A 27,366-nucleotide genomic window follows, 5' to 3' on the forward strand; every position below is an offset into this window, starting at 1 on the left:
ACTGACATACTCAGAACACACTGCCCCACAAAAAGAAAACCAATCTAACACCATCCTCTCACTCATTACAGTCGCATACACACAAAAACTAATAGAGGACCTATAACAAAAATAGTAAGTCATAAAAACAATCTCTCACAGCCGGCCTGGATTTCTTGAACCAGGTACCGCGTCTAATGGAGCTCCAAACATTGTCCTTCTGACACCGACACATGTACACGTCCGTGGTCCGAGACGCCGGAACTTTCACCAACCGCATATCCCCTCGGCAAAACGCCACACTTCACAATTTCCGCTATTAATCCAAACACCTGCAGGAACTTAATCGAGGACAACATATCCTCTCCCATCTCCGCCCGCAACATGGCGCTACTTCACTTTATCGTCATATTCATACCTAAAAAGAGAATCCACACACAATCAATTAAACGTCTTGCCGCACCACAAACAGCAAACTAATAAAACCTATCGAAAACGCAAACACGTAAACAGAACACAATAAAACTGATAACTCACTGAAAACAATTTCAATCCTTAGGTCATGAACATTGCCAACAACTCCGCTCCCGACATCTACAAACACAGCCAACTCATAAAGTAAACTCTGTGCCGTAATGTAACACGCCACATGAAGAAGAGCAGATAGAAGAGGTTGACAGTCTTGAATTCCTGGGATCATAACTTTATAATAAATTCAGTTGGGAGGAGCACACCACAGAACTGCAGAAACGTCTTAACAAATCTGTATATACGATTCGAGTGTTAGCAAACACAGGCGACATAAAAATGAAAAAACTTGCATACTTTGCCTACTTTCATTCCATTATGTCATATGGTATAATATTTTGGGCTAACTCTTCAAGCCAAACAAAAGTTTTCAGAGTCCAAAAGCGTGTAATACATACTATTTGTGGAGTAAATTCACGGCCATCCTGTAGAAACCTCTTCAAAGAACTGGGTATACTTACTACTGCCATACTCCTTAATGAAATTTGTCCTAAATAATATATCTCTATTTTCCAACAAACAGCTCAGTTCATACATACAATACCAGGAACAAAAATGATCTGCACAAGGACTTAAAAGCACTTTAGGTCAAAAAGGGGTCCACTACTCAGGAACACTCATCTTCAATAACATACTAGCAAACATAAAAAAAATTACTTACAAATAAAGATCATTTTAAAAGTAGCCTGAAAGACTTACTAGTGGCCAACTCCTACATCACTGACGAATTTTTAATGAAAACAAATGATGTATTGTGTATACTTACAGTATTAGTATTGTTATTTCAACTTAAAAAAATTCGACATGTTCCACATCCACGAGGATCCCCTCAGCACCGATCTATGGAACGAAAAACTAATCTAATCTAACCAAAACATCCATACGTCACGGGTCAAAGCTGACGGGTGGAATCTGACGCTTCTGTTGACTCCAGAACTCGGGCTACGCTAGAATTAGAGTCAACAGAATTCAGATTAAACAAAAAACATTACACGTGAAGTTATGGTAAAGGCGGATGCGCATCATCTCCATTACACCTACATAGTTCTGCACAAGAACACGATTTAAGCCTCCACAAACAAAACTTCGAGCACACACACGAACTACCTAAACAAAAAGAGCATCACAGATGCCAACTACACAACGTGTGGCGACAGGGAGCACACTCATCACTTATGTTGTGCGCTATTTAGACCCATACTTTCCTGAGCACAGAACTATGCAACATTCGCGCATAAGAAGCCATCTACAGAAACAAAACTGCGCTTATACAAGTCATACTGAACTTACATGAACTTCAATTTATAAATTCTGTTACTGAATTTCATATTATGACTCCAAGTACATCAAACAACGCAGTTTTGTGAATCATTTTAATAATACCGGTAAATCCCAAACAACGTTATTCAGAACTGGGATAGTCAACTAGCTGTTCCAGTCATTGTACGTCATAAGTCTTTTAACGTCGTACTGTATTAAGGCAGCATCCGCTGCATGTCACAACCACGAATACATACGATTATTCTTTCGCCTCTAACACGACTTGTTAACCGCAGAGTATTTTCATGCCGCACTTTTACATTTTGCTCATTCATATTATCACGCAAATATTAAACCTAACTAAGTTTAGTAAGAAAAAGATAGAAGTGGAGTCGATGGTAAAGAGACACTTATTAGATCACTCACATCTTGATTTTCTGAATGTACACCACACAAAAAACTTTTAAAAAGCGACGACCTCCGAACATCGATTAAAAGTGACGACTGTCGTCTGTTCTGCTTTTTTTTTTTTTTTTAGGAATAACTACCAGTGATGCCATCCTCTGAAGCTCAAAATACCAACCTGTTACTCAAAATGTTCCTTTTCTGTATAAAGTGTCCCATGGTAAGGAAATACACATGATGCCTAGGAAAAGTGAATGTGTGTGAGAGAGAGAGAGATAGACAGCGGAAGAGAGAGAGACAATAGGTATAACAAAATAAATAATGGCTTACGATTCCACATGCAGGACGATAAACTAGTAGTAGAGTTTAAAATGCAACTGCAATATATAACAGCATCCTCGTAATACTACATCATATAATGTAATATCAGGACTTACATTATTGAAGTGCTTGCTTATCCTTTCAGAAAATACAGCCTTCCTTTTGAAGAGATACACACGTACTCCTCCCTCTTTCAGTCTCCATCGCAAGGTTAAACTTTCACTTAATACAAGGTTTTCTTATTGTGAAGCATGAGTTGTTTTTGTTCCACTTAATAAGTTGTGAAGTCCATTCCGTTTGCTTGAAATAAACATCTCACAAAACATATGAATGTCATTTCTCACCTCCAATTCTGTACCATTTTCTCTTTTTTACATCACTTGAAATAGAAAATATTCCTTCGGATTAAAATGTGGAGGTGAAAGAACCAGCTCAGCAAGTTTACTGATATTCTGAACCCCTGATACCGGAAATCTTTCAAGTTTGAGATTTCACTCTACATACGATCCAAGTTCATTTCTGAAAGTTCCTTCTTCCTATTTCAGCCACAAACAGAAGACTCCTCCATTCAGCTGCAAAGGTAATTACATCAGATCCTCCAAACTTCGATGCAATTCGTGATACATTCTTTATCTGGTACCTTCTGTCAGCTGTTAATGCAATATACACTCCTGGAAATTGAAATAAGAACACCGTGAATTCATTGTCCCAGGAAGGGGAAACTTTATTGACACATTCCTGGGGTCAGATACATCACATGATCACACTGACAGAACCACAGGCACATAGACACAGGCAACAGAGCATGCACAATGTCGGCACTAGTACAGTGTATATCCACCTTTCGCAGCAATGCAGGCTGCTATTCTCCCATGGAGACGATCGTAGAGATGCTGGATGTAGTCCTGTGGAACGGCTTGCCATGCCATTTCCACGTGGCGCCTCAGTTGGACCAGCGTTCGTGCTGGACGTGCAGACCGCGTGAGACGACGCTTCATCCAGTCCCAAACATGCTCAATGGGGGACAGATCCGGAGATCTTGCTGGCCAGGGTAGTTGACTTACACCTTCTAGAGCACGTTGGGTGGCACGGGATACATGCGGACGTGCATTGTCCTGTTGGAACAGCAAGTTCCCTTGCCGGTCTAGGAATGGTAGAACGATGGGTTCGATGACGGTTTGGATGTGTCCCTAATTTGTGTCCTAATGTGCAACAGTGTCCCTAATTTGCTGGGAAGTGGCGGTGCGGTCCCCTACGGCACTGCGTAGGATCCTACGGTCTTGGCGTGCATCCGTGCGTCGCTGCGGTCCGGTCCCAGGTCGACGGGCACGTGCACCTTCCGCCGACCACTGGCGACAACATCGATGTACTGTGGAGACCTCACGCCCCACGTGTTGAGCAATTCGGCGGTACGTCCACCCGGCCTCCCGCATGCCCACTATACGCCCTCGCTCAAAGTCCGTCAACTGCACATACGGTTCACGTCCACGCTGTCGCGGCATGCTACCAGTGTTAAAGACTGCGACGGAGCTCCGTATGCCACGGCAAACTGGCTGACACTGACGGCGGCGGTGCACAAATGCTGCGCAGCTAGCGCCATTCGACGGCCAACACCGCGGTTCCTGGTGTGTCCGCTGTGCCGTGCGTGTGATCATTGCTTGTACAGCCCTCTCGCAGTGTCCGGAGCAAGTATGGTGGGTCTGACACACCGCTGTCAATGTGTTCTTTTTTCCATTTCCAGGAGTGTATGACTCTACAAATTTTAAGTCTCCAAAAAATTCATCGTGTATACGTAAATCCTTCATTTATTGGATTGCTGCGATATAGAAATCAGTGCATTTAAGTCTTAGTTTATGAATTCCCTTCCCACATTCCCTAGCGAGAGTTGGTAATGACCGTTCACATTTGGGGCCAAGATATTCTGGTTCTAATGGGAGATAATGGTATGGGGGAAGTTTATTAATCTTATGTATTTCAGTGAGGACGACAGGGTTTTGAAAGTTTTGACCAATGTTTTAGAAACAGACCCAAAGAATCTTCTGAAAACTTGTGAATTAATATTTTCCTCAATTGGAAAAGAGCGTTAAAAGTGTCGAAGTAAACCAAAACATACTTTAGAGACAATATGTAATCATTGAACACACGAACAACGAACAATGTAGCCAACATGTGGAGGGAACAATGTTGCAAAAAAAACATGTTCTGAGCTCAGTATAAACGCGCCTTATAATACACGAACTTTCAAATTCGCGAAGCTCTGTTTCTGTGGAACTTTATCTTGAACAGTTGCTAACTGGAAGTAGTGCAAAAACACGTCCCAGTTTTCCAGCAGACGAACAACACATACATGTAAAATAAGCTATAGCTTACCCGATAATTGGGCAACGGCCTTGCCGCAGTGGCTACACCGGTTCCCGTGAGATCACCGAAGTTAAGCGCTGTCGGGCGTGGCCGGCGCTTGGATGGGTCACCATCCCGCCGCCATGTGCTGTTGCCATTTTTCGGGGTGCACTCAGCCTCGTGATGCCAATTGAGGAGCTACTCGACCGATTAGTAGCGGCTTCGGTCAAAGAATACCGTCCTAACGGTCGGGAGTGCGGTGTGCTGACCACACGCCCCTCCTTCTCCGCATCCTCCTCGGAAGATGACACGGCGGCCGGACGGTCCCGGAAGGGCCACTTGTGGCCTAAAGACGGAGCTTTTTTTTTTTTTACCCGATAATTTAAAGAACTATTTACGTTCAACTCCTAAAAGTTCTGGAAATTCTTGTAAAATAGTGCAACGTTTTGCACTGCCAGGTATGTTGCTTGTCACGGACTTTATTAACTCTTCACAGGATCTAGGAAGCTTCTGACCTGTCTTGCTTGTAATTGAAGCAGATGAATGGCATATAGAGTTGAGAACAATCAGATTTGGTACAACTTTTATAAGTCTTGTTATGACAGAATTACAGCTTCCCAACATTACAGACACATTGTCACAAGCCATGCCAATTACATTTGTAATTGGAATATCTTTCTCTTTCGACACACTCCTCAGAGCTATGAATAGATTTTCTCCCGAGCAGTCTTTGACATCCAGAGGTTTCGACACCAGAAGTTGGGTTTTCACGTACCCGTCAATTGGCGACACATATTTCACTAAAACGTATATATGTTTGCTATCTGATATGTCGGTACTCTCGTTCAGTAAAACAGAAAATTTCCTTTAGATACTGAAACATTTCATCAATTTCCACCTTTGCAATAGCATTTTTCACTATATTGGTACACTTTATACGACCTCAAGTCACCTCTGAAGCAATTTTGAAGTCAGAGAAAACATCTTTTAACACAGGAACAAGTTGGTCCACTGTTGAAAATGCAACAATATGCTCAGCGAAAAAAAGTTGCTAATCTCAGTTCAGCTGTCTTCGCCTTTTCCGTATGTTTACTTTCATCAAACATTTTCGAAAACAATCAACAACAGTTTTGTTTCTTTGCACAGTTTCAGTATGTTTAATGTGTTTAACTCGATAAGCATTTTTTTCGAGTTCGCTTCTACTGCAGGCAACAATAAAGTAACACTGTTTACAACGCGCCTTTCTGTTGTTACCTTCAACGGCATCCAACCAACCTCTAAATCTGTCAGTTTGAAGCCAAGAGTCTTGGAAAGTTTCAGTATGTTTTACCGGATCTCATTCATTGCACCCGAATATCGATTTCTCTGCACTCGATGGGTTGCAGTCTGACATTCCTAAATGTGTGCAAAACAAACCACTCAGAAACAATTCTCTATCTTTCCAAGCATTAATCCCGACTTGCGGGGTCTGCTGTTTCGCTACATCTTTTCCACTTCTCCCTGTCGTTGAAATCTCCTGGTCTTAAGCCAATAACGTGCATGTCTCCCCTGACGTTGTCAGTCCATCTCTTTGCCGGTCTTCCTGGTGGTCTTGTTCCTCCTGGGTTGATGTGGAGCGCTGTTTTTGCAACTGAGTTGCCTTGCTTTCTCATGATATGACCGTAACAGCGGAGACGGCTTCCCTCACTAGAGGCTATATAGAGCTACCTGTCAGACAAAAGGAAGCAGTTACTGGTTTGTGGTAATTTTAATGTAGATTTCTTAAATGATACAGATAGAAAAATTGAGCTAGAATCTTTGTTTGGTTGTTTCAATCTTGTATTTGTTGTAAATTTTCTAACTCGTGTGCAGCAGGATAGCAGGTCACTTCATATTTCCGCTCAATAATGTCTTATGGAATAGTTTTCTGGGGTAACTCACCTCTTAGATATAAACTATTGATTACACAAAAGAGAGTAGTGAAAATAATTAATGGTGTTCACCCAAGGACGTCATGTAGACACCTATTCAAGGAGGTAGGTATTTTAACTGCACCATCAGAGTACATATATTCGCTAATGAAATTCGTTATAAATAATCCATCTCAGTTTGCGAAGAACAGTGATGTTCATATGTACAACACTAGAGGGAAAAATGACCTTTCCTATCCGTTACTGAAGCTGTCAGCTGCTCAAAAAAGAGCACATTATTCAGCAACAAAAATCTTTGATCATTTGCCCAACAACACAAAGTGCCTGGCAGGTAGCAGATCAAGTTTTAAATCTAGCTTAAAATCATTTCTTTTGGACAACTCCTTCTATTCCATGGTAAAAAAAAAAATTGTACCTCAAAATGAAGTTGCACGTGTAGAACTAAAAATTTCAGTAATATTAATATTCTATTCATGTGTGTATATAAATCTTGTAATCTGACTTGTTCCACATCATATCGATAAAATAATCGTAAAAATTATCTACAGAACATGACATAACTAAACTAAACTAAAGTAAACTGTCGCTGATCGGCCCACACCAGACGTTTGCCGGAAGTCTGTATTTGTTATGTGGTCACATCGCATCAGCCCCATGGACCATCAAAGCATCTTCATCTCCATGCTGTGTAACATTTGCTCCTGTTGTTTCGTCATAGAGCGACACTCAGTCCCACACATTGCTGCTGGGCGTACAATGGTCTTATATACTTTTGAATTTAGATACTGAGGCATCTTTTTATTGCAGAGGACTCCACTTGAGCCAAGCTGCATTCACCCTCATCCGAGTATCAAGAGTTGTGTCGCAGTCTGAGGTGACGACAGACCCAGGTACTTAAAATGGTCTTCTGCAGGTCTTCTTCGCCGACACTTATGGTGCCTCTAGTTTGAGAGTCACATTCCAGGTACTCTGTCTTTGGACATTGAGGTGCTGTCCTTTTTCAGCCAGTCTGTCCTTCCACCTTTGAACCTGGTGCTGGAGTTCAGGGCAGGATTGGTCGGCAAGTACCACATAGTCTGCATAAAGAAGGATCCAGGGATGTGAAGCCTGTATGTCAGCTGTTGCCATATCCATGCAAAGGATGAATAGCAATGGTGGAAGGGCAGAACCCTGATGAACACCCACAGTGATATCGAAGGGCGGAGCAATTCCAGCAGGACTCTGAACAACACTAGTGGAATTATGGTACAAAAGTTGCACCCAGCTCACATACTCTTCAGGGACGCCATAGCAGCGAAGAGCTCGCCATATAAGATCGTGTGGCATACGACCGACAGCCTTTTCTAGGTCTAGAAATGCCATGTGTACACTCTCCTGTCTCTCTCTGTGTTTTTCCATCAAAAGGCGCGTGGTATGGATAGCATCAATCGTGCTGCCTGCATCCCTTAACAAATCCACACTGGTTTGGTGTCACAGAGACAACACTTCTGAGTCTGCTATCAAGTGTGATAGAGGAGTCGAATAGGGTGATAAGTCGAGCAGTCGTTCACGTCTCCTTTTCCCTTCCAGATTGGAACTGTGATGCTAGATGTCCGTGCTTGTGAAAGTTGTTTTTCGGCGATGATTCGGTTGGAGAGTGAGGCAAGGAATTCTGAAGCAGGCTTTCCGAGGATTTCCCAGATTTCCGCTGGTAGGTCATTTGAAACAGTTGCTTTTCCATTTTTCATCTTGCTAATGGCAAATATTACTTCCTCAGGTGTAATTGAAGGGTCGGGTCCTAAGATAGGATAAGGACTAGTAATTGGTGGATGCGTAAACTCTTTGTTGCTGATGTTATGAAAGTAATCCGTCCAACGCTAGAGAATAGATTGTTTATCTCTTAGTAGTCGGCTCCCTTGATGTGCATGACGTGTCCAATGACCTGAGTTCAACGGTGAGGTGACTTAGCAAGACGGTAGATGTAGTTTTCTCCCAATGGTGTGTCAAGCTGGTCATACAGTGTCTGGTAATACTGCTGCAGCTACTTTTCTTTTTGCTGCTGATTTCAGGTTTCGATATTTCTGCAGATCAGTGTTAAGTCGTGAATTCCACCAAGTCTTGTTCGCCATCTTTTTCTCCTTGATTGCTTGCTTGACTTCATCTGTCCACCACCAGGTTTGTTTATCAATGTATTTTCTTCCAGGTATGTTTGTTCCCAGCGGTTTTGTCGCTGCTTGATGTATTTGTTCCAGAGCATCTTCAACCGACTGATCGGTCTTCATGGAGAAGTTTACCAAAGCTGTCATCAATACTTTTCGCTGGGTGCTCATTCACCACCACTTAATTCGCTCAGGCCCAGTCTTAGGTTTAGGTTTGGGTTATGTAACACACAAATATTGAGGACAAGCAATCAGTATTGTGGGGCGATGCAGTCATACAGAATTACTATGGTATCCGTTACCAGCTTCAAGTCTTGTTGACAAACTAGCCAATAATCGATCTGAGTAGCATGTCCTCCACTTGTATAAGTAGCCAGATGTATTGGCCTCTTTTTAAACTATGTTACCAGCTTCATGTCTTGTTGACAAACTAACCAATAATCGATCTGAGTAGCATGTCCTCCACTTGTATAAGTAGCCAGATGTATTGGCCTCTTTTTAAACTATGTTACCAGCTTCATGTCTTGTTGACAAACTAACCAATAATCGATCTGAGTAGCATGTCCTCCACTTGTATAAGTAGCCAGATGTATTGGCCTCTTTTTAAACTATGTGTTGATCACAATGATATCATTAGCTTTTGCAAAATCAAGTATCTGACATCCATCATCGTCCCACACACTGAACCCATGTCCTCCATGGCATTGCATATATCCTTCTTTGTGAGCCCCGACATGTCCGTTTAAATCTCCAACAATAATGGACTCATCCTGGGGAACTGCTCGAAGGAGGGCGTCCAGACTGTTTCCAAAACTTGTCTTTCTCATCCTCAATGCATCCAGTTTGATGTGCGTAGCAAGATACAATGTGGAGAGTGATAGCTGTTGAATCAATCTTGATAGCCATAAGCCTTTCTGACACCCTCTTGACCAGTGAAACGCCCGCTAAACCCGCTGGGTAGAACACGTGGTTACGAGTGTGGAAAGTCCCAAATAAGGTGTCGGTCAGGTTCACTCAAAATTGTAATTTATTGTAATTTAATAACATCTTTAAACCAAAACGGCACACAACCGAACCTTTAGAACCACGAGTTTCAAAAGGCAATTATTTCATGGCTGAAGGCCTCCAAACAAGAAATCTTAAAGCAACAAGATAAATCTCAAGTGGTAAAAACATGCAGTTAAAATTGCAAATAAACAATATATACACAGCGAGGCTTTCAAAGGCAGAAGGTCGCAATGTTTTGTTTATTTTTATTATTTTTTAGAATAAGTATTTAAGTGGCAGAAGGCCCACAATTGATTTTCCAAAATTCAAACACATAAAATCCAGTAAAATCAAGTATTTTTCAAATCGTTGGCTATGATAGATTATAAACAGACAATTAAACACCGGTGGGAAGGACAATAAAGAAAACGGCTCTCAGAAGCATCCAGGGAGATCGGTCTGCCCTCGTTCACTTAGGTGAGACGGGTGGTGAGCCCAGCTACACTTGATCCGCCAGAACACAACCAGGGGACAGCCAAGGACCGATTGACAAAACGACTTGCTTGCCACCGATCGGTACATAAGAAATCAAACACCAAAAGTTACGAATGTGATTATCCACAATGAAATACACTCCTGGAAATGGAAAAAAGAACACATTGACACCGGTGTGTCAGACCCACCATACTTGCTCCGGATACTGCGAGAGGGCTGTACAAGCAATGATCACACGCACGGCACAGCGGACACACCAGGAACCGCGGTGTTGGCCGTCGAATGGCGCTAGCTGCGCAGCATTTGTGCACCACCGCCGTCAGTGTCAGCCAGTTTGCCGTAGCATACGGAGCTCCATCGCAGTCTTTAACACTGGTAGCATGCCGCGACAGCGTGGACGTGAACCGTATGTGCAGTTGACGGACTTTGACCGAGGGCGTATAGTGGGCATGCGGGAGGCCGGGTGGACGTACCGCCGAATTGCTCAACACGTGGGGCGTGAGGTCTCCACAGTACATCGATGTTGTCGCCAGTGGTCGGCGGAAGGTGCACGTGCCCGTCGACCTGGGACCGGACCGCAGCGACGCACGGATGCACGCCAAGACCGTAGGATCCTACGCAGTGCCGTAGGGGACCACACCGCCACTTCCCAGCAAATTAGGGACACTGTTGCTCCTGGGGTATCGGCGAGGACCATTCGCAACCGTCTCCGTGAAGCTGGGCTACGGTCCCGCACACCGTTAGGCCGTCTTCCGCTCACGCCCCAACATCGTGCAGCCCACCTCCAGTGGTGTCGCGACAGGCGTGAATGGAGGGACGAATGGAGACGTGTCGTCTTCAGCGATGAGAGTCGCTTCTGCCTTGGTGCCAATGATGGTCGTATGCGTGTTTGGCGCCGTGCAGGTGAGCGCCACAATCAGGACTGCATACGACCGAGGCACACAGGGCCAACACCCGGCATCATGGTGTGGGGAGCGATCTCCTACACTGGCCGTACACCACTGGTGATCGTCGAGGGGACACTGAATAGTGCACGGTACATCCAAACCGTCATCGAACCCATCGTTCTACCATTCCTAGACCGGCAAGGGAACTTGCTGTTCCAACAGGACATTGCACGTCCGCATGTATCCCGTGCCACCCAACGTGCTCTAGAAGGTGTAAGTCAACTACCCTGGCCAGCAAGATCTCCGGATCTGTCCCCCATTGAGCATGTTTGGGACTGGATGAAGCATCGTCTCACACGGTCTGCACGTCCAGCACGAACGCTGGTCCAACTGAGGCGCGAGGTGGAAATGGCATGGCAAGCCGTTCCACAGGACTACATCCAGCATCTCTACGATCGTCTCCATGGGAGAATAGCAGCCTGCATTGCTGCGAAAGGTGGATATACACTGTACTAGTGCCGACATTGTGCATGCTCTGTTGCCTGTGTCTATGTGCCTGTGGTTCTGTCAGTGTGATCATGTGATGTATCTGACCCCAGGAATGTGTCAATAAAGTTTCCCCTTCCTGGGACAATGAATTCACGGTGTTCTTATTTCAATTTCCAGGAGTGTATGTATTAAGCTGTCAAAACTACACACCGTGTCAGACAGCGAGAACAGGTGAGGAAAGGACGCTGCCTGAAATTACGTTAGTGGCCATGGTAGGTAACCGGAACACTAACGGCCACAAGGCAGGAAATTCCGCTGGTACACTTGAATCTGAAATACGGCAATATAATTAACTGCACCCAAAAGGAACACTACCTGAATTTATGTCGGTGGCCAGGGCAGATAACCAAAACACTAACGACCACAAGACAGAAAATTCCAATGGTGCACTTGAATTGTAGTCAACCAATATAGTTAATTGCACCGCATGGCGGCTAAATTTCAGCAATAGAAACACTCGGTGTTGCTCACAGGGAAACCTCCCCAACAGCGAAACACTGAAAAAAAACCACACAACAGGAATGGACATGGCTTGGGTAGTTGAAACCACTAATCAAGTTTGACGTCCTGGGTCGGTGAACCACGAAGCTCGTAGCGATCGGACAGCTCCACACACTCTCTGACACCATGCAGGGACCACCAGCGGACCCAGCCGACTGCACCGCGCGGAGATAACTTCCCTGGTCCGCACCAACCGACCGACTCCTCTGAGAATGCTGACAACGTCTAAAACAGTCGTCAGTGGAAATAACGCCAACTACACACACAACCTGACAAACACTTGCACGAAGACCTGAACGATACCCAACAGTAACTAAGCACACACGAAGATCGGGAGGACGACGGTTCAATCCCGCGTCCGGCCATCCTGATTTCGTTTTTCCGTGATTTCCCTAAATCGCTTCAGGCAAATGCCGGGATGATTCCTTTGAAAGGGCACGGCCGAATTCCTTCCCCGCCCTTCCCTAATCCGATGAGACCGATGACCTCGATGTCTGGTCTCCTTCCCCAAAGAACCCCTAACACAAGAAGACAAATCAGTAGTCGATGTACACACACACAACCGACTCATGAACGGTTGCCGAGCTATGAGCGCGTCGTCCGGTAGGACGACCGACCGACGACGATCCACCAAGACCGTGGCCCGGCTCAAGTGATGCGTGGCGGCAATGGTCCGACGAGCCAATGTCGACGCAGACCTCACTGCTGCTCCAACCCAACCGCACTATACGAGGTGCATTCAAGTTCTAAGACCTCCGATTTTTTTTCTCCGGACTGGAAAGAGATAGTAACATGCGCATTGTTTTAAAATGAGGCCGCGTTCATTGTCAATACGTCCCAGAGATGGCAGCACCGTACGGCAGATGGAATTTTACCGCCAGCGGCGAGAATGAGAACTGTTTTAAATACTTAAAATGGCGACGTTTTCCTTACTTGAACAGCGTGCAATCATTCGTTTTCTGAATTTGCGTGGTGTGAAACCTGTTGTGGGTTGGCAGGAGAGCCAACACCGGGTTAATAGAGGAAGCCGAAAGGCACGCGTTTTAGCTCACGCAGGCTGGTGTGAGGTCTGGAACAGGACAAGGAAATTAGACTTTAGAAAAACGGACGTAGCTGGTGGAATACTTAACTTTAATCCATAAATGATGAGCGTCGCTCTTGACTGTACATGACTCAGTATCAATAGTAACTGGTAATGGCGCCTTGCTAGGCCGTAGCAAATGACGTAGCTGAAGGCTATGCTAACCATCGTCTCGGCAAATGAGAGCGTATTTTGTCAGTGAACCATCGCTAGCAAAGTCGGTTGTACAACTGGGGCGAGTGCTAGGAAGTCTCTCTAGACCTGCCGTGTGGCGGCGCTCGGTCTGCAATCACTGATAGTGGCGACACGCGGGTCCGACATATACTAACGGACCGCGGCCGATTTAAAGGCTACCACCTAGCAAGTGTGGTGTCTGGCGGTGACACCACAAAACCAATTGAAATTCATCGACAGTTGAAGGAGACATGTGGTGATGGAGTTATGGATGTGTCGAAAGTGTGTTCGTGGGTGCAACAGTTTAATGAAGGCAGAACATCGTGTGACAGCAAACTGAAACAACCTCGGGCTCGCACAAGCCGGTCTGACGACACGATCGAGAAAGTGGAGAGAATTGTTTTGGGGGATCGCCGAATGACTGTTGAACAGATCGCCTCCAGAGTTGGCATTTCTGTGGGTTCTTTGCACACAATCCTGCATGACGACCTGAAAATGTGAAAAGTGTCATCCAGGTCGGTGCCACGAATGCTGATGGACGACCACACGGCTGCCCGTGTGGCACGTTGCCGAGCAATGTTGACGCGCAACGACAGCACGAATGGGACTTTCTTTTCGTCGGTTGTGACAATGGATGAGACGTGGATGCCATTTTTCAATCTAGAAACAAAGCGCCAGTCAGCTCAATGGAAGCACACAGATTCACCGCCACCAAAAAAATTTCAGGTAACCGCCAGTGCTGAAAAAATGATGGTGTCCATGTTCTGGGACAGCGAGGGCGTAATCCTTACCCATTGCGTTCCAAAGGGCACTACGGTAACAGGTGCATCCTATGAAAATGTTTTGAAGAACAAATTCCTTCCTGCACTGCAACAAAAACGTCCGGGAAGGGCTTCGCGTGTGCTGTTTCACCGAGACAACGCACCCGCACATCGAGCTAACGTTACGCAACAGTTTCTTCGTGATAACAACTTTGAAGTGATTCCTCATGCTCCCTACTCATCTGACCTGGCTCCTAGTGACTTTTGGCTTTTTCCAACAATGAAAGACACTCTCCGTGGCCGCACATTCACCAGCCGTGCTGCTATTGCCTGAGCGATTTTCAGTGATCAAAACAGACTCCTAAAGAAGCCTTCGCCGCTGCCATGGAATCATGGCGTCAGCGTTGTGAAAAATGTGTACGTCTGCAGGGCGATTACGTCGAGAAGTAAAGCCAGTTTCATCGATTTCGGGTGAGTAGTTAATTAGAAAAAAAATCGGAGGTCTTAGAACTTGAATGCACCTCGTAGTTCAGTTCTTTGATCTTGGCGGCTCGCGCATGCCCGTCCAGACGCGGGAGATTGCTGCGTTGTCATTTGCACGCGCCAAGAGAAGCAGTGCCATAGTATAGCATAGTTCGCAAACTTACGTTTAGGGGGGAGCGCGTAGTTTATGAAGTAAAGCCACCACGGCCGCATTAACCCTTTCGCTGCTATGGAGACGTGCTCCCCGCATTCCTCGCTGTGCGCGATTTTGTCATCACTGCACTGCTCGCCTGTGCAGACACATGGTGTTCCTACTGCTTTGACACACTTATCATTCGATTTCACAAAAACTATTTGGCCCAAAAATTTGATTTTTAAACATCTATTTGGTTGATACCTTCCCCCCATAAATGACTTAATTTTGTTTCGATGTTCAACGCAGTTATTGTGCAGCATTATATGTAGTAAACCATTGCACGAGATTTTGAAGAGTTTGCAGAGGTAGAAGTCCACAGAGTATACTTTCCATATGGTCGATTTTAGTTGCCAATGGAAATTTCAAAAAATTACATTCAAACGAATAAAATTCATGAAGTAAGACACTTCGATATTGATTTTAAATAAAGAAATTATTAAGCACCAAACAAGATTTGAACTTCGAGCCTTGCGCTTAGCAGCCAAACACCTTAACCATTATGCTAACGCAGCTCGTCATATCATAGAAATCTTGGAGTACTTTAAAGAACCACGCTAAATATCGACAAACACTGTTGCTATGACTATGAATTACTCACGTTTCGTCGAAGTACAATAGGTAATAATTACCGCTGTTCTTTATTGCGAAAAAGCGGTTAGTGAGAATGAATTTCCTTGCTATCGCCTGAATTTGGAGGCTTATTGCTTGTTTGTTTTAATTAATTAATAGAATATGAAGCAGTTGGTATAAAGAATGCTTTTTCCAACTTTCTTTTATAGAAAGTCTGCTATCAAGACACTGCTTTTGTTCAATTACTTTATTTATGACTGAACGTTTCTAAAACTGAAGCCACTCGTCCGTGCTCTGCACTGCAGTCGATCTCTGGCAATTTCGTTCTCTGTTCATTGGTTGACTGTGTTTTGTGATGTCAGATGCGCAGAACGAACCTAAACTCGGCCACCGTGTAAATGACGCGCACTTTAGTGCCGCATTGCAACTCCCCAACTGGCAGCTCCGGACTGCGCTCCAGACGCTTTCCAACTGACAGCCCGAACTCGCGACCCGAACTGCCTCACGACAGACAACGACCGGGAAGTAATAGCAATAAAGCAAAGATACTACGAGAGGGGATATATCGATACGCGCTGCTAACGCCGCTCACGGTAAGGCAAAACAGCAACACAGTGACGGTAGTAATTTGGATTGACGTCGTGGGGTGGAAGTACGTTAAAATCCGGGTGTAAAATAATTGATGGCGGGAACATGAAGTTACAGGAGCCCTGGTCGACGACTATTACTACGTCGTTTCGTGTACTGGTACCATGGTAGATGAGTTTGTAGCCATCTCTGATTTCTTTTGCCTTTGAACCTTTCCACTTGGTTCTCCTGGATGCAGTCAATGTAGACACGTCTGTTTTTAAGCATTTCTGCTAGTTCACGATGTCGGCCTGTCAAGGAACCAATATTGAGGGTAGCAAACCGCATTAGTTGTTTAGGCTGAAGTGACTTTTTTAACCCACCCCACCCATGAATAGGTGATCCTCGTCCATTTCTCACGTCACTCGGGCGCAAGTTGCGCGCGTCGCTTCAGGTTGATGCCCTAGCATACTCCAAATTTATAAGAGATGTAGCCACAGATGCGACAAAAGATTCCTGAACTGACAGGTCACTTGGTCTGTCCCTGAGGGCATTTTATAGCTTCTGCCAGAATGTAATTATGGAGAACAGTCGCCTTTTGCAGCCGGCCCTCTGGAGTGCAGACGCTATGGCTAAATGGTATTTCCCCTCTCATTTAATCTCCAGAAAGGAGGGTTGCCTCATCTGTCAGCTTCGGCTTTCCTTCTTCTCCGCCGTCACCGCCATTAAGGTCTTCACCTGTAACCTGGGACATGGGTTCCGTGTTATACCCCATGGCATAGGGTCCCTGCCTGAATTCAGCCATCCTATCACTCTGGCCTACTGAAGTGAAGGATGCCCACCCCCGCGACGTGGACGCACCAGACAGGAATTACCCCAGTGGAGGAATCGGGAAGGGGACCCTAACCCCCCGGAGCCAGGTAAATGTGTATGCTGCCACAATCAAAGGCAAGCCACTCACAAGGGAACCTCCCCATCGCACCCCTCTCAGATTTAGTTATAAGTTGGCACAGTGGATAGGCCTTGAAAAACTGAACACAGATCAATCGAGAAAACAGGAAGAAGTTGTGTGGAACTATGAAAAAAATAAACAAAATATACAAACTGAGTGGTCCATGTGCAAGATATGCAACATCAGGGATAGTGTAAGCCTAGGAGCGCCGTGGTCCTGTGGTTAGCGTGAGCAGCTGCTGAATGAGAGGTCCTTGGTTCAAGTTTTCCCTCACGTGAAAAGTTTACTTTCTTTATTTTCGCAAAGTTATGATTTGTCCGCTCGTTCATTGACGTCTCTGTTCACTGTAATAAGTTTAGTAGACACTAAGTTTTGCGACCGCACCGCAAAACCGTGCGATTAGTAGACGAAAGGACGTGCCTCTCCAATGGAAACCGAAAACATTTGATCGCAAGGTCATAGGTCAACCGCTTTCTCCACAGGAAAGCACGTCTGGTATATTTTATACGACACTGGTGACGGCATCTGCGCCACATGACAGGAATATGTTGTCGACCCACCTAACTTATACACTTGGCGAATGGCTAAGAAGATTCTTCTACCTTGCCCCATTTAGGTTTTCTTGTGGATGTGATAATCACTCCCAAAAAGTGATGAAGACATAAGAGTTTGTCACATAAACTGAAAACAAAAAAATTAAACACGACACCCAAGGGAAGACTTGAACCAAGGACCTCTCGTACGGCAGCTGCTCACGCTAACCGCAGGACCACGGCGCTCCTCAGCTTACGCTATCCTTGATGTTGCGTATCTTGCACATGGACTACTCAGTTTGTATATTTTATTTTTTTCATAGTTCCACACAACTTCTTCCTGTTTTCTCGATTGATCTGTGTTCAGTTTTTCAAGCCCTATCCACTGTGCCAACTTATAACTACATCAGAGGGGGATGCGATGGGGAGGTTCCCGTGTCAGAAACAATTATTACTTAATGAGATCAAGATTCGCATCCAAGACCCCAAGTGACAACCAAGGGGTAATAACTTCGTGTAAACTGAACTGAGTAAATTAAACCACTTCAAACAATACTGTTAGCGTGCTCGCATATTTCCAAGTCCGTATAGATCTTAGTGCTGAGTTTTCACTCAGATGGCGCTTTGGCGTTAGGCGGTTGTGTGATCGCTGGCCGCAGCTTAGCTGGAGGCGTGTGAGGAGGAAAGAGGTGGCTGCCTTGGCGTGGAGACAGTTAGGCTTTGGCGGGGTTGTTTGCGTCTGGACGACGAGTGGCGCCCGATGGGAAGAACGGGCCGTCATTTTACGGTTAATAGTGTGGACAGCGGCGTGGTGTGCCGCGTAACTTGATTAGCAAGGGGAGCAAAATCTCACCTGTTGTAGTTTGTCGAGCCTGAGTTTGAAATACCTTCTATGTGTGGCGGGATGCCATTTCGTCCTCCTGTCCCTCCGTCGCTGGGATTGCTATCCTCGTTTACCGTCCCACGGATGTATATCGATGGGGTACGCTGCTCTCCATACTCTACTACACGCTGGTGATGGAAGTGCGTCGTTTAGCGGCACGTTAGTCTGTGTGCTTTATGTTTGATCTTCAAGTGCATGGTCTTCGAGTGGCACTCCTCAGAGTTTGCCTTGCGCAGTTAGATTGGAGTTTATTTTGTCTTGTGGTGCTTCCGCTTTCCGTTAACGAAGGTTAAGCTCGATTCGGCACTCCGTACGACGCTTGGCATCTCAGCAGGTGGGTCGGAGCCACCTTCGCGACTAAACGGAAGCCTTTGGACTGAGACGTGTTTTGCGTATTGTTCATAAATTGTTGTTTTTGTATTAAGTTGGCTGAGGTTTCTTATGGATTTCCCGGGATTTGGTCTGTTGTCCGGCCCACGATAGGTCTCGTTATTTTAAAGGTCGGTGCTTGTTTTGGCTTAGTACGATTTTGGTTTACTGCCTGGTGGTTCTGGTATTACGGCGGGTCGCTGTGGTTGTGTTGCATATTGTATGGGGCTGTGTGCTCGGAGCCGTGGAGTACCATTTGTGTGAACTGCTTCACTGGGGAGTACTGATCGGGACATTCTTGGTTTTCTTTGTATGAAATAATTTTATTATTATTTTAAAGTAACATTATCACTTAAATGATTTAATTCTTGTTGCGTTAATTGCAACTTGGGTACTGAGAAATTTAGTAGTGTAATTACGGAAGACTTAATAGTGGCACATGCCCCTTCACCTGTTTCGTAATCTGTTAATTACCGAAAGACCTTAAGCTCAAAGTCATATGATGCGATTTTCTTAAATTATTGTATTTTTATGTCATGTTATTGTTTTTTTTTTAATTTTCTGATCACGGGTGTAATGTTCCAAGTATTGAAATGTTTCAGGTAGCTATTACTTGGGTGGAACGCGCGGAACTGCAACGGAGAGAGTAGTTGCGTGCCTTACGTGTCCGTTGTTGGCGCGGCCTGGTGTCCGTTGTTTGTTCTGGAGCACCTGAGTTAAGTATTGTGTTGCCTCCTCCCTTGCGGCCCCGTGGTGTTCTTCTCATAAACATTTCCTTCGAGGCATTTTAGTTAATTTTATGCTAGTATTATTTTAATTTCTTACCTTGGTAAAATTGTGCGGCTTTCATTATGCACACACTCTGTCATAGCGGAGTTGATGTGCCATTGTAATTTCTTAAACTCCATTGTGTGTGCCCTTCGTGATACATATTGTTTGTCATAACAGATTTGAGTATGGCAATTATAATGTCTCATATATAATGATGTGCGTGTGTAATGGTGCAATAAATGGATGATTGTTATTCCTGTTTTTGGCGCCCTTCATGCCACCTTTCTTGTCCCTGTTGGTACGCTATCCTTGTGTTGGTAACCCACATCAAATATCATATAACAATGTGCTATGTTACAGCTTAACATGCCGCTTGATTTAACTTCCCATCTAACTCGCATTCTGAGATGCATTATTTAATCGGGAATTTCACACGTGTCACTCATTCATAAATAAAGCTGCATTCAAGTCGTGCATACTAAAGTAAATTTTAAGTAACAATAGCTACTAGAATGAAAGTGCTGACTGCTGGTTGAACAAATGACAGTCAACCGTTGTCGTATAATTACTTTCGTGAGCTGTTTTTACCTTATTTTCGAGGTATGTGACAATCATACCTATAACAGTGCATGTGTTTTACGGCTGTGTAAGCAAACTTGTCGTAGACATACTGACAATGCTGACTGCTGGTTATACAAATGACAGTTGGTGGGTGCCATGTACTTAACTTCCGTGAAATTTTTATCTTTGCTGTTGTATATGCCATAACCATTACTACATTAAGTCAGAAGCAGTAATTAACTGCCCCATATTCAGCTCACTTTTTGCAAAAATATCCGTTTGCCACTTCCTGAAAAAATATTTGTCAAAATGTCCCACAACATGAGACAAACCCCACAGGTTGGCAACACTGGTAACTACTTGAATGGAGTTCTGAGAGACATCGTACACTATGGTCGTAGGTTAGTAATCTATGGTGTTAGTAATCTGATATTGGAGAAACGTTGATTTCACTGTGTAGTTCAAGAATCTAAATGCAATAAATGACATCATTTTGTGTACATACAAATAAAAATACATGTGATAACTTAAATATGTTAAATAAGCTGTTACTGTTGCCAATCAGGGTGCAATTAGTCCACTATACAGCAACAACCATAACGATATATCGATTAAAAGCACTACCCTAGACACACACACACACGCACCACACACACACACACACACACACACAGACAGACACCAAATAAGTTCGACCTGAGAAACTTTATCGAATATGTCTTATATCGGAAATGTAAAACCTCTGCAAGACAGCACTTCAATTATGGACGTTCACAGAAATATCTGTAGAAGTGGACAAGATTTTTAAAAATGTCACATTTTTATATAACTGATGTGGTGAGCTTGAGAACAGGTCATACGTTCAAGGTAAAATTTGCTGTAAAGTACACCAAACTTATGGTATCTGAAACGTTTCGCAATTATCCACTCAATAATTTTATAAGGTAAATTACTTTGATACAAAAACATAAACACAGCATATATACAAAGCACAAACTTTATGATGAATACAGAGCCAACCTTTTTCACTTAAAGATCTGCAACTGCAGAAGGCAACAGAAGCCAGTGCATTAAAGATACATAATGTGTATTCAAAGGACAATTTGAAAAACAGTCATTATGATTACTCCATTGACAAACGATTCCGGAATTGTCCCCCATTCTGATCTCTCAGAGCGAACTGCAAAGTGGGAGGTGACCATGAGAAAAAGATTGAATAATCAACGAAATGATAACAATCTATGAGTCGGGGCGTGGAATGTCAGAAGTTTGAACGTGGTAGGGAAGCCAGAAAAGCTGAAAAGGGAAATGCTAACGCTCAGTCTACATATTGTTAGGGACGAGGACTTCTCTTCGAATGAGTATAGGAAAATAGTATAACGGGAGCATACTCGTTATGAATATGAAGGTAGGACAGAGAGTGAATTACTGTGAACAACTCAATGATAAGATTGTTCTCATCAGAATCTACATTAAACAACACCAGTAACGATACTTCAGGTATACATGCCGACATCGCAAGTGAAAGATCAAGAGAAAGAGAAAGTATATGAAGATACTGAATGGGTAATTCTGTACGTAAAGGGTGATGAAAATCTAACAGTCATGGCGGGAGTGAAATCCTGTTTTAGGGGAAGGAGTAGAAGAAAAGGTTAGGGAAGAAGATGGGGCTGTATTAGGAATGAGAAAAGAGAAAGAAAAATTGAATTCTGCAATAAATTTCAGTTGGTAGTAGCAAATACTCTGTTCAAGAATCACAAGAGGAGAAGGTGTACTTGGGAAAGGTCGGAAGATACAGGAATATTGCAGTTAGAGTACATCGTGATCAGGCAGTGATTCCTAAATCAGGTACTGGATTGTAAAGTGTTCCCAGGGGCAGATATACACTCAGATCACAATTTAGAAGTGATGAAGAGTAGGTTGAAGTTCGAGAGACTAGTCAGGAAAAATCAGTGCACAAAGGAGTGGAAGCATTAAGGAATGAATAGGTATGCTTGAAGATCTCTAAGGCTATAGATACTGCGGTAAGGAATAGCTCAACAGACAGCTCTGTTTAAGAGGAATGGACATCTCCAAAAAGGACAATCACAGAAGTCGGCAAGAAAAAAATTGGTACAAAGAAGGTAACTAAGAAGAAACCACGAGTAACAGAAGAAAAACTTCACTTGACCGATGAAAGAAGGAAGTACACAAATGTCCAGCAAAATTCAGGACTACAGAAATACATCCAGGAATGAAGTAAATAGGAAATGCTGGGAAGCTAAGGCGAAATGGCTGCACGAAAAATGTGAAGAAATCGAAAAAGAAATGATTATCAGAAGGACTGACTCAGCATACAGAGAAATAAAAACAACCTTCGGTGAAATTACAAGCAAGGGCGGAAACATTGAGAATGCATTGGGAATTCCACTGCTGAATGCAGAGAGGATAAGAGAAAAGAATACAATGAAGGCTTCTATGGAGGGAAAGACTTGTCGATGTGATAGAAGATACAGAAATTGATATAGAAGAGATAGGGGATCCAGTGTTAGAATCGGAAGTTAAAAGAGCTTTGGAAGACTTAAAATCAAATAAGGCAGAAGGAATAGATAAAAGGCCTTCAAATTTTCTAAAATCTTTGGAGGAAGTGGCTACAAAACGATTGTTCACATTGATGTATAGAATATATGAGTCTGGCGATGTACTATCTAACTTTCTGAAAAATATCATCCACACAATTACGAAGATTGCAGGAGCTGTCAAGTGCGAGAATTGCCGTACAATCAGCTTAACAGCTCACACGTCCAAGTTCCTGACAAGAATAACATACAGAAGAATGGAAAAGGAAACTGAGGATGCGTTAGATGATGCTCAGTATGGCTTTAGGAAAGGTAAAGGCACCAGAGCGGCTGTTCTGACGTTGTGGTTGATGATGGAAGCAAGACTAAAGAAAAATCAAGACACGTTCGTAGGATTTGTCGACCTGGAAAAAGCGTTTGTCAGTGTAAAATGGTGCAAGATGTTCGAAATTCTGAGAAAAATAGGCGTAAGAAATAAGAAGAGACGGGTAAGATACAATATGTACAAGAGCCTGGAGGGAATAATAAGAATGGAAGAACAAGAACGAAGTGCTCGGATTAAAAAGGGCGTCAGACAGGTGAAAGTGAATACAAACGTTTAAAAAATGAGATTGACAGGAAGTGCAAAATGGCTAAACAGAATGGATAGAAGGCAAATGTAAAGATTCACAAGCATATTTCACTAGGGGAAACATAGATAATGCGTATAGGAAAACTGAAGTGGCCTTTGAGGAAAGAGAAGCAGCTCTATGAATGTCAAGAGCTCAGGTGAAAAACCAGTCATAAGCAAAGAAGGGAAAGCTGAATGGTGTAAGGAGTATATAAAGTGTCTATACAGGGGTAATGTTGAAAGCAATGTTATAAAAAAGGAAGTGGACCTAGATGAAGATGAAATGGAAGATATGATACTGCGAGAAGAATTTTAGAATGCTCTGAAATATCTAAATCGAAACAAGGCCCCAGGAGCAAATGATAGTCCATCAGAACTACTGATAGCCTTGGGAGAGCCAGCCATGACAAAACTCTTCCATCTGGTGAGCCAAATGTGTGAGACTGATGAAATAACCTCAGATTTCAAGAAGAATGTAATAATTCCAATTCCATAGTACGCAGTCGCTGAAAATTATGGAACAGTTACTTTAATAAGTCACGGTTGCAAAATATTAACACGCATTCTCTACAGAAGAATAGAAAAACTGATAGAAGCCGACATCAGGAAACATCAGTTTGGATTCTGGAGAAATGTAGGAACACGAGAGGCAATACTGGCTCTACGACTTGACTTGAAAGTTAGGTTAAGGAAAAGCAAACCCGCATTTATAGCATTTGTGTTTTTAGAGAAAGCTTTTGACGAGTGTTGACTGGAATAATCTCTTTGAAATTCTGAAGGTAGCAGGAGTAAAATACATGGAGCGAAACACTATTTATAACTTGTACAGAAAACATATGGCAGTTATAAGAGTCGAGGGGCATGAAAGTAAAGCAGTGGTTGAGAAGGGAATGAGATAGGGTTGTAGCCTAACCTCGTTGTTATTCAATACATACAATAAAAAGCAGTATAGGAATCCAAAGAAAAATTTGGAGTAGGAATTAAAGTTCAGGGAGAAGAAATAAAAACTTGAGGATTGCTGATGACATTATAATTCTGTCAGAGACAGCAAAGGACTTGGATGAGCAGCTGAGCGGAATGAGCAGTGTCTTGAGAGGGGGATATAAGATGAACATCAGCAATATCAAAACAAAGATAATGATATGTAGTGTATTAAATCAGGTGTTGCTAAGGGAATTGGATTAGGAAACGACACGCTTAAAGTAGTAGATGAGTTTTGTTATTCAGGACACAAAATAACTGTGATGGCGGAAGTAGATATCGAATAAAATATGCTTTGGCAATGTCAGAAAAGTATTTCTGAAGAAGAGAAATTTGTTAACATCGAACATATATTTTAAGTGTTAGAAAGTCTTTTCTGAAGGTATTTGTCTGAAGTGTTGCCATCTATGGAGATGACACTTTGACGATAAACGGTTTAGACAAGAAGAGAACAGAAGCTTTTGAAATGTGGTGCTACAGAAGAATGTTGAAGATTAGAGGGGTCGACCACGTGTCTACTGAGTATTTGATGAATAGAATTGGGGAGACAAGAAATTTATGGCAAAACTTGACACAAAGAAGGGATCGGTTGATAGGACACATTCTGAAACATCACAGGATCTGTAGTTTAGTACTGGAGGTATTTGTGGGCGATAAAAATCGTAGAGGGAGGCCAAAAGATGAACACAGGAAGCAGATTCAGAAAGATGTAGGTTGTAAATAGTAGGAGTTGAAGAGGCTTGCACAAGATAGAGTAGCGCAGAGAGCTGCATCAGAGCAATCTTCAGACTGAAGGCCACAACAACAAGAAGACAGAGATATAGTCTTTTGCCCCTTCTGTTCAATCTATACATCGAAGAAGCAATGACGGAAATCAAATAAAGGTACAGCAGTGAAAGTGAAATTCAAGGCGAAAGGATATCAATGATAAGATTCGCTGATGACATTGCTATCCTCAGTGAAGGTGAAGGAAAATTACAGGATCTGCTGGGTGGAATGAACAGTGTAATGAGTACAGAATATTAACTGAGAGTAAATCGGAAGAAGGTAATGAAAAGTAGAAGAAATAAAAGCAGCGAGAAATTTAACATCAGGATTGGTGGTTATGAAGTAGATGAAATCAAGGAATTCTGCTACCTAGGCAGCAAAATACGCATAGTAGATGGAGCAAGGACGACATAAAAAGTAGATTAGGCCGGTATTACACTATCAAATTTCTTTGTCCAATATCTTTGTCAAAGATATTTGATAGTGTAATAGGGACTTTGTCAAATGTCGTCCAATATTTGATCAAATCTAGGGCCTTGCTGTAGATTTGATCAAAGAAATCGCTTGTCTTCTGTTCACTGCAATGTGACATGTTACCACATGGAGCGCTAGCATCGCTACAGCACTCTGTCACCTTTAGTGTTTTTATAAACATTGCCGGTAAATACAATTGGTGTGTGCCGACAACTACAAAATTAATAGGGCTGTATGAAGCTGATGAGGCGCTTTACAACGTGAGGCACCCTGAATACAAAAATAGATTAAGAAGATTGGAGACCTGATGTGACCTAACCTAATCTAACCTAACATAACCCTCTCTTGTAGCAAGGAATCGGAGTGTTACAGTGAGCCTGTCTTCTGAAGATGTAGCAGTTCTTGAGTGAATATTGTGCTTTGTGATATGAGGATACACTTCACTGAGCACATACAGGGATGTATGCTCATCCATTCTTAAGTAATTGATGTACGACTTGACGTCTTCCACTGTAAGCTCACGTAACAAGTTTTGTTGAATGCTTTTATCGTGTCATCGTAAAACACACGGCTTCAACCAGATTAGATTAGTTTTTCGTTCCATAGATCCGTGCTGAGGAGATCCTCGTGGATGTGGAACACGTCAATTTTTTTTAAAGCTGAAATAACAATACTAATAGTATGACTAAATACATCATTTGTTTCTATTAAAAATTTCGTCAATGGAGTGGAAGGAGTTGGCCACTAGTAAGTCTTTCAGGCTTCTTTTAAACTGATCTTCATTTGTAACTAAATTTTTTATGTTTGCTGGCCAATTATTGAAGATGAGTGTTCCTGAGTAGTTGACCCCTTTTTGAACTAAAGTAAGAGCTTTTAAGTCCTTGTGCAGATCATTTTTGTTCCTGGTATTGTATGTATGAACTGAGTTGTTTGTTGGAAAAAGAGATATATTATTTAGGACAAATTTCATTAAGGAGTAAATATACTGAGAGGCAGTAGTTAGTATACCCAGTTCTTTGAAGAGGTTTCTGCAGGGCGTCCGTGAATTTACTTCACAAATAATACGTATTACACGCTTTTGGACTCTGAAAACTTTTGTTTGACTTTACGATTTACCCCAAAATATTATACCATACGACATTATGGAATAAAACTAGGCAAAGTACGCAAGCTTTTTCATTTTTATGTTGCCTATGTCTGCTAACACTCGAATTGCAAATACAGATTTGTTAAGGCGCTTCTGCAGTTCTGTGGTGTGCTCCTCCCAACTGAATTTATTATCAAGTTGTAATCCCAGGAATTAAAGACTGACAACCTTGTATGTATGGTTCCTTTTTTTCCCCCACATCTTTTCTGCATGTGCACACAATGTAATTGCGGTAAGTGCAACTGCTGCGGTTAATAACAAGTTGTTGTCAGCCATCTTGAACTTTGACGAAAAATTTGATGCAGTATAATACCCCTTCGAGCGCTACGTCAAAAATCTTTGTCAAATATATTTGACGGAATATTTGATCACATCTTTGATCAAATCTTTGACAAAGAAATTTGATAGTGTAATACCGGCCTTAGCACTGGCAAAAGGGCATTCTTGGCCGACGGAAGTCTACTAGTATCAAACATAGTCCTTAATTTGAGGATGTAATTTCTGAAGACGTACATGTGAAGCACTTCATTGTATGCGAGTGAAACATGGCCTGTGGAAAAACAAGGCAGAAGAGAATTGAAGCATTTGATATGTGGTGCTATAGAAAATTAGGTGCAGTGATAAGGA

The 27,366-nt window shown here is 43.0% G+C and overlaps 1 long non-coding RNA gene and 1 pseudogene across 2 annotated transcripts in view; both read right to left on the reverse strand.

The window, feature by feature from the left end:
• Positions 1–2,265, reverse strand: part of LOC126213544 (uncharacterized) — a 518,933-nt gene extending 516,668 nt beyond the window's left edge. The window contains exons 1-2 of one of the 2 annotated variants that reach the window (XR_007541218.1): positions 2,194–2,265; positions 140–397 (exon numbers count right to left, since the gene is read on the reverse strand). This is a non-coding gene — a long non-coding RNA (uncharacterized LOC126213544). The remainder of the gene's footprint in view (positions 1–139; positions 398–2,193) is intronic. The other variant, XR_007541219.1, reaches the window with a different exon arrangement.
• A 5,328-nt stretch (positions 2,266–7,593) lies between these two features.
• Positions 7,594–8,470, reverse strand: LOC126212710 (uncharacterized; annotated as a pseudogene).
• Positions 8,471–27,366: the final 18,896 nt, after the last annotated feature.

The sequence above is a fragment of the Schistocerca nitens genome, chromosome 11 (genome assembly GCF_023898315.1).
Source record: "Schistocerca nitens isolate TAMUIC-IGC-003100 chromosome 11, iqSchNite1.1, whole genome shotgun sequence".
Lineage (NCBI taxonomy): Eukaryota > Metazoa > Arthropoda > Insecta > Orthoptera > Acrididae > Schistocerca > Schistocerca nitens.